The sequence below is a fragment of the Nannospalax galili genome, unplaced genomic scaffold, assembly GCF_000622305.1.
Source record: "Nannospalax galili isolate Female #2095 unplaced genomic scaffold, S.galili_v1.0 scaffold1200, whole genome shotgun sequence".
Classification (NCBI taxonomy): Eukaryota; Metazoa; Chordata; class Mammalia; order Rodentia; family Spalacidae; genus Nannospalax; species Nannospalax galili.
Window position 1 is genome coordinate 2,499,677 of NW_008347131.1, and position 8,286 is coordinate 2,507,962.

Consider the following 8,286-nt stretch of genomic DNA (forward strand, 5'->3'; position numbering starts at 1 on the left):
CCATGTCAGCTCAATGAAACAAGGACCCCAGGGGAGGTGAGAAATAGGTGGCAGGCTAGCACTAGATTGAGAACTATTTGTGACTGACTGCTGATGGGTGAGGGACAGTATGACTTATGTACAACCACTGGATGGGCTGACTAGACTCCAGTAGACACATTTACACTTAAGGACATTTGGGTACAAACACCTGAATGAATACGACTCACTCAGCATGTATGGCAGAGTGCATATAGCTTTGTGAAGGGATGAGGGAGGCATGGAAGGGGAAGGGGATCTGGACTTGAGTGGGAAATTTATGACATTTTAAAATCTCAAAAAAGTTGAAAAAAATGCTGTGTAATGGATTTTAGCTCTGCTAAACTAGAAAGAATCCATGCATAGTCCTGTAAACATAGCCAAGTACAAATGGTTGGAGAAGTCATAGATCCTAGAGAAGAATGTACTATTGCCACTTTCCTAGACCATTGTATTTTCTTTCTATATTCTAAGTATGCATCCTTGTACTGTAGTAAAAGTGCAGATTTCACTACTCATGTAGTAAACTTCTTTTTGCAAGATAGAGATGAATACAAAGGTCAATAACAGTTCAAAACTCAGGCAGTAAGCGACTGTGTGGTGTAGGAAGAGCAGGAGTGTGCCTTGGCCCAAGGCTAGAAGGGGAATGGAGCTGCTCAGGGTGAAAGGGAATCAAGGTGCAGTGGGCAGGGTCTGACTTAACAGGACAGTGGACAGGGCTGTGGCAAGCAGATCAAGAGAGAGCCACTGGCAAGGCAGGGGTGGGGACAGACTGGAGAGGGTCTAGCAAACTAGGCAGGGTATGTGTGGGCCCTGAAGCTGGAGAATGCAGCTAATCTGGGTGCAGGGGATCAAGATTTCAGTGGTTGGGGTCTGGGCTAGCAGCCTAGCCAGATATCTGAGGTGACAAGAGCAGGAGCAGGCTTTAGGCCTAGGGCTGGAAGGGAGATAGTACAGAAAGTGGTGGACATAAATTTACTGAATCTGTTTTTATCATGGCAAAATTTCTTTTTGTCTTTTGATTACTTCTGATAGATTTGCTAGATATAGAAATATGGACTGTCATCTGTGTTTCTTCCTGACTTGTAGAACATTGGTTTAGGCCTTTCTGGCTTTTACAGTCTCCGTTGAAAAATTGTCCATTATTCTGAATGGTCTGTGGTTTGAAATTTCTTGCTTTTGAGATCTTTGGTGTATTCTGTACATTTAGTGTTTTGACTATTTTATGATATGGGATTTTGTTTTCTAGTCATGTCCATTTGATGTTTCATGTATCTCTTGCAACTTGGTAGATGTCCCTTTCCTTACCTTTGGGGAAATTTCTTCTACTATTTTGTTGAAAATCTTTTCTGTGCCTTTGATGAGTTTATTCACCTTCTATACATATGATTAGTAAGTTTTATCTTTATACAGTGTCCCTCATCTGTTAGATGTTTATTTCCTGGGTTATTTTAAATTTAAACTTTTCTTTGACTGAGTGATTTCATCTACCTTCTCTTCTAGCCCTGATATTCTTTCTTCCACTTGATCTAATCTCTATTGAAGAGACTTTCCTCTTGTTTGACTTCTTGAGTTTTTCATTTCACCTTTTTCTAATTTATCTTTTATTCATATTTCACTGTTCATATTTTTGTGGTCACCAGTCATTTATTAATATTCTTTTTTAATTCCTTGAGCATATTTTTAATTTCTATTTGAAATCATTGTATATACTTTAATTGCTTTTGAAATTATTGTCTTGTGCATGAACTATGTTGCTTTTCTTCTAAAAGATTATATTGGAGGGTTAATTTCTGTTGGGGACAAATTTTATTGATCACTCATGTTATTTATGTTTTTGTGCTGGGTTCTAAGCATCTAGGTTTTGTCATTGATGGTGTTTCTTGATATAGATATCTAGTCTCACCTTTGTTGTGTGAATGTTCTATATCTTTATTTGCTATTACCAAAAGCTGTCAGATTGTGTATATCTGATTTATACTTGGGGTTCAGTTTTGTGGCCACTCTATGTGTGAGAAGTGTCAGAAGTGATTGCAGTTAACTAAAGATTATTGAAACTTCTGAGTCTTGAGCAAACATGTGGATGAAGAAGTTTCTTGCTGTTGACATTCTGAATTCTGTGAAGGGCTGGCCTGGTTATACAGGTGGTCATTGTGTGGCTGGGACTGTGGCCATAGCGTGAGGGATGTTGCTTCATGGGTACAGTGCACAGGATACCACTATGTTCACCAGTGGCAATGAGTAGGATTTCTTTTCTTAGATTAAGGTTACAGGACACCATTCATTCTCAGAGTGCTTGGCAGATGGGGTGGTAGGATGACTGTGGGCATTCCTACATAATGTCACAGTCAAAGGACGCCACTTGGTCCTTGGGTAGAGCTGTGCTTGGGTTTGATGGCAGGCAGGCAGACTGAATCTTGGGGTTCTTATCTGGGGTTTCAGATCAGATTCCTTGAAGTCCCTGGGTGGTAATCAGGCAGTGTTTCTATTAAGCTAGGGAAGTGTTTCTATTAAGCTAGATGGTTGGGTGACTGAGTCTGGTGGGCCTTACCTTCAGTTTCAGGTCAGACTCCACTCACTCCTTGAGCAGCACTGAGGATGGGCGGCCTGCTAATGGAATCTAGGTTTTTTACCTTTAGCTCAAGGTTGAATTTGAACAGAAACCTTACATTAGTGAACCATACTGCTCCCAGAAGACATGGGCTAGTAAGAGAAAATCTCAGTGCCGAGCACAGTTTACCTCCATGTGAGTTTTTGATCAGAGAAGCCCCCCAGAAAGATCCAAAACAAATCAAATTATTGCTATTTCTCTTGGCCACTTACCATAACTAGATGGTAAGATCCCATTGCTGAGGACACCACTCACTTTTGTTGTAGGACACAGAGAAATCAGTTTTGAACGGACCAGGGGACTCTCCTTGATAGCTAGCATTCATAGTGATAGAACATTCTATACAACCTTCTTAGGGAAAAAAGTCATTCATGGTCTTATCCAGCACTGAACCCCATATGCTACAATTTTGACCTGCCTGTGCACTGATACAATAACGGCAAGAATGTTTATGGGCTAACCAACTGCTATCTTGATTTCATTTCAAACCTGCTCCACAGAAGGGCATTCATATCTGCTGCCATCAACACGAACTAAACCCATAGTTATAGAACTCATAGGCCCTAGGCAAGAATGTGTTGATGATGTTTTTCCAAATGGCCATGTTCTCAAACTGCCTTATAAATATGTTTATATTCATAGATTTGTTCTGCAAAAGCCTTGGTTAGAGAAGATTATCGTATGGGTAGTGGTTAATGCCAAGACTCATTGTTGCTCAATATGCTGAAAACAGATGACTGTGAGTGTGCAACAAAGATAGGACATCTACACCACCCTCTCACCAAGGCTCAGGAAACATGACGAAAGGAGCAGAAAGAATGTAGGTGCCAGAGGATGTGGAGGAGTGCTATGAAATTCTGTTCTCTGCACAATTCACGACTCTTGCTCACATGAATCTGCAGCTGCTATTCCTACTTACACAAAGATCTTCCAGCAAAGAGCAAGTTAGTAAAAGCCTCCCAAATGAACTGGGGAGGTAATCTTGTGGCCCCTCCCCTAGCTAAAGAACTGTAGAAAATTGTTGGCTATGGAGGGAGGGTGAATCACTTTTCTTTTTGAATGTGGTCACTAGTATGTTCCGAATCTTGTGGCCCCTCCCCTAGCTAAAGAACTGTAGAAAATTGTTGGCTACGGAGGGAGGGTGAATCACTTTTCTTTTTGAATGTGGTCACTAGTATGTTCCCCATTTGCTAGTGAATGACCCCATGCCCATGAAAATATGAGCAACAATAACTGGACTCAGTGGGTTAAAAAATAAATAAACATTATGAAAGGATGCATGGAATTGGAGGGAACCCTGATAGAAAGTCCTGGGTGGAGCTGGATGGTAGACTGAGAGGTGAATATGATCAAGGTACATTGAATACGTGCTTGGAGTTTTCAAAGAATAAATAACAAGTTTGAATAAACTCAAAGTGTGTCAAAGACTTATATGGATTACTTGAAGTTTTGAAACTAATAGGGGAAGATAGTGGGAACATACTTGAAAATATTGGAATGGGCAAGAATTTGGGGGTAAACACTAAAGATTATGCAGCAACGTCAAAGTTTGATGTTGCAATTATATCATATGAAAAGTCTTCTGGTAAATCAAAAATTAATCATCTCTGGATTGAGTAAAAATATTTTCAAAGTTCATCTGACAGGGCATTTCTATCCAAATCAATAAAAATCTCAAACATCACAAGTGACAAGAGTATCCTCCACGTAATTCGATTTAAAATAGTCAAATGATTTCAATAGATATTTTATAATAGAATATTGAAAAGGCAACTAGGATCCCCACTGTTGGCTATATATCCAAAGTTATTGAGGTCATCATACAAAAGAGATGCCTAAATATTTACATTCATTGTAGAATTATTTGCAATAGCCAAGGTGTTGAATCTGCCTAGGTGTCTTATCAACAGATGAACAAAATAGTGATGATCAGAACTGTGATGGTGCTAGAACTAGGGAAATCTATGTCCCATTGATGCAAATCAGATAATATGTAGAATAATTGGAAAAATCTAATGGACAGCATAAGTTCTATAATTAAGAAGAATGTGTTACCATCTGGATTTTTGCTAAATTGGGCAAATCATATCATTTCTAATCACAGAGAATGAAATTAGGTTTATAGAAGTGGAGATGATGGATATGTGAATTTCTTCCTTGATATAGTTTTGTTATCTATGGGTGTGTCATAGTATCATGGTGGTGTTTGTTAAATATCTATAATAGAGCTTGCTTTTACAAAAACCCTCTGTCTTTGTGGTATATAAGTGGTCTACCTTTGTCTTTCTCAAATAATGAAAAACATTTTACCTAACAGCATTGTCAACCACTAGATTTGTTGATCACTCATTCATTAAAGGCTTGTCAATTTGAGGATCAAAGGCTACACACATGAACCAGTAGATATCCAGACATTGCAATGATATCCAATCTGTTACTAGTGGTCTTAAGTGTGTGTGCTCTTTGATAATTTTTATCAGTTAGAGACAGAATTAAAATATATTTCCTAGGGATTTTGCTCTCCAATTTGACAAATTCCTTTGGGAAATAAATGATCTTGTGTTTCTTTTTTAGCAGGAAGTGAAAAGTCACATTCTCACTAATGTGAGAAAAGGCATCTGTGTATTTATGAACTCAAGTACACATATAAATATGGGTACACATGATACAGCATAGTAATACTAACTTTAGTAATGCTACATTTCAGAACTCAATATTAATTCTTTACAAAATCTTTCTATTTTTTAAGACTATATAAACAAGGAATATTATTCAGTCTTTAAATATCGACTTTAAAATTGTGACAAAATGGATAAACATGGAATCTTTAAGAATCTTATTTTACTTTTATCTGAGAAATGATAATCTCATGCCATTGTAGAATACAGTATGATGTTTAGCATCATTTGTGATAACTTGAGTGGACCTGGAAGAAATTCTGAGAGAAATAACTTTTTTTTCTTTTTGAGATAGGGTCTCCATACAGCGTCAGCTAGCCTGCAATTTCCTATGTAGAAGTGGCTGGCCTCTTTCTCAAAGAAATCTACAGGCCCCCTGAGTGTTGGGATTGCAGGTACGCACCATCACACCTGAAATGACTTTTTCTTGAATGAACATTTATTACATTTATTTTTCAATATTTTTAATTGGCAAAAGTAATATTTTGGCTCATTTATAAGCTATTTGAAGCTGTATTTTCAATACCATATAGTTCAAAACTACTCTCTGGACTCTATTTTTCCCCTCTGAGTTAGAAAAGAATATTACTTCATGATCAAGCACATAGGAACTTTCTGGCAGCATCTGTGAATACTTTCAATGTACTTTTCTTGCAGGAACTCAAACACTAGAGAGAATGGTTTCTGATCCTGCATAATTTCTTCATCTTCTAGTGATAATTGAGCCCTCCAAAATGTGATCATGTTAGAAGTTGTTGTGTCCCTAAATAAATGTATACTTGTGCATATTTTATTACTTATCAGCAAGAGAGGCACAATTATAGACATAGTGCTTACATTGGACTTTGTTGTATTACCCTTTTGTTTGGAAAGTTGAAAATAGTTGCATTTAATGGATCGCCCGGGGCCTTTATGACACAGGTGATTCTATTTGCAAACAAGCATACAATACTGTCTACGGACTAAAGGACTAAAGCAGAAAAGGAGCCCCATTATAGGAGGAAACAGAAGTCCAGCCACAGTTCACTTTAACATTAATAACGGCTTTCAGGTAAAGGGTTGAATGAATGCAATAAAATCACTTAGGGCTTCATGTTGCAGACATTCTGGCCCCCTCCAATAAAATACCAGAAATATGATTGTGAATTATGTTTTCAGGGCTAGAGAGATGACTCAGTGGTTAAGATCACTGGTTGGTCTCCCAGAGGACCTCAGTTCAGTTCCTAGCACCCACATGGTGACTAATAACTGTTGATTACTCTGGTTTCTGGGGATTTAACTCCATCTTCTGGCCACCATGGGTGTTGTATGACACAGATGCACTTATATACATGCATGCAAAACATTCATACACATAAAATTAAAGTAAATCAATCAAAAATGTTTTAATAAGTAAAATACTGAAAGAGGGGCCTGGAGAGATGACTCAGTGGTTAAGCGCACTGGCTGCTCTAACAGAGGACCCATGTTTGATTACCAGCATCCACATGGCAGCTAATAACCATAACTCCAGCTCCAGGGGAATCTGAATGCCCTCTTCTGACCTCTGTGGGCACTGACAACACAGGCGCGCTTACAAACATGCAGAGAATACACCCATACACATAAAAATAATACAAAAAATATTTTAAAATTTTCCAAAGAATAAATTATGATGTCAGATACACAATTCTTCACTTTCAAGTTCTCTTCTTGGGAACATCAGAGATTCTTGGACCAGAGTCTCTCTCACTGTCAGAGTAAGGTTATGCTCTGCTGAAGTGTGACTAGATGATGACACTAGAACTGTTTCCTTTTTTAGATTTGGTTATTACTCAATTTACCAAACTTTTATAATGTGTAATCATTTTTTTATGTTTTCCCCAGTATTGAATTTTCATTTCACTTGGCCACTAACTACTCTGTCTTTGTAATATTAAAGTCCTTTCCCTCTGGAGATTATTCAGGAAAGGAAACCTGTCTGGAAAGATTTCTCGTTTGAAATTTGTTCCAAGTAATTTAACAAACTAATGTATAATGACCTTAGGGTCTCTGATGCTATGAGCAGTCACCTGCCCAGGTGAAATTACACACTAAATACAAAGACTGGTTTCCTTTTAGAATGGCACAAGGACTTTCTGTGAATACATTACACCCAAGCTAGAGGATGTCTTAGTTGCTATCTTGTCACTGAGGTCTCATCTTGTCTGGTCATGTCCATCTCTATTTATATAAGTTCGTGGATGGTGTCAATTTCTTTGTGTGATTTGTATAGATACAGGGTGATGTTTCTAATTAGGAAAGAAGAATTAAGGTTTTATTTGAGTAAGTAAAAGTCTGAAGATGACGACTCCCTCTGCTTAGGAGAAGCTATCATTGATTATTCCATGAGGAAAAATCTTGTCCTTTCCATGGTTATGTAAACATTTGAACAGGTAGGCTCATAAATATTAGTGTAAAACCTTAAAGGAAGTTCCTTTTTTAACTTCATCATAATGGAAGGAAATGAGAGAAAATTCACATAACCAACTTTATTTTGTTTTAAAAATTCCAATATAAAGGTTTTAGATAGTTTTTGCTTTTTTGTATTTTATATAGATGTGCATATGTAGCTTTTTTATTTTTTCATTGATCATAGCAAGTAAGGATAGTAAACTGCCTTTATACGGTAAGTATTTACATTACATTTTTTGGTCTTTATATCTATTTCCATAAGTTACAAATTTCATACTTTTTATACTGCAGTCACCCTCATTAAAAAGGCAATGGTTTTCTTTGAGGAGGACAAGCTCAAGGTTGATGTTGTGAAACACTGTACTAAGGACAAAAGGTGAATATTATTGTGTCATACTGAAAGAGAGGAATGTCTTTAAGGTCACCTAGTATCCAAAGAGGTATCTGAATGGGTATAATAAAGATGACAAAACCCAGAAGTTGATTGGAATACGTATAGTGTGTTTTGTTAGTTCTTTGTCCTGTTTCTGTCTTCCACATTGTCAA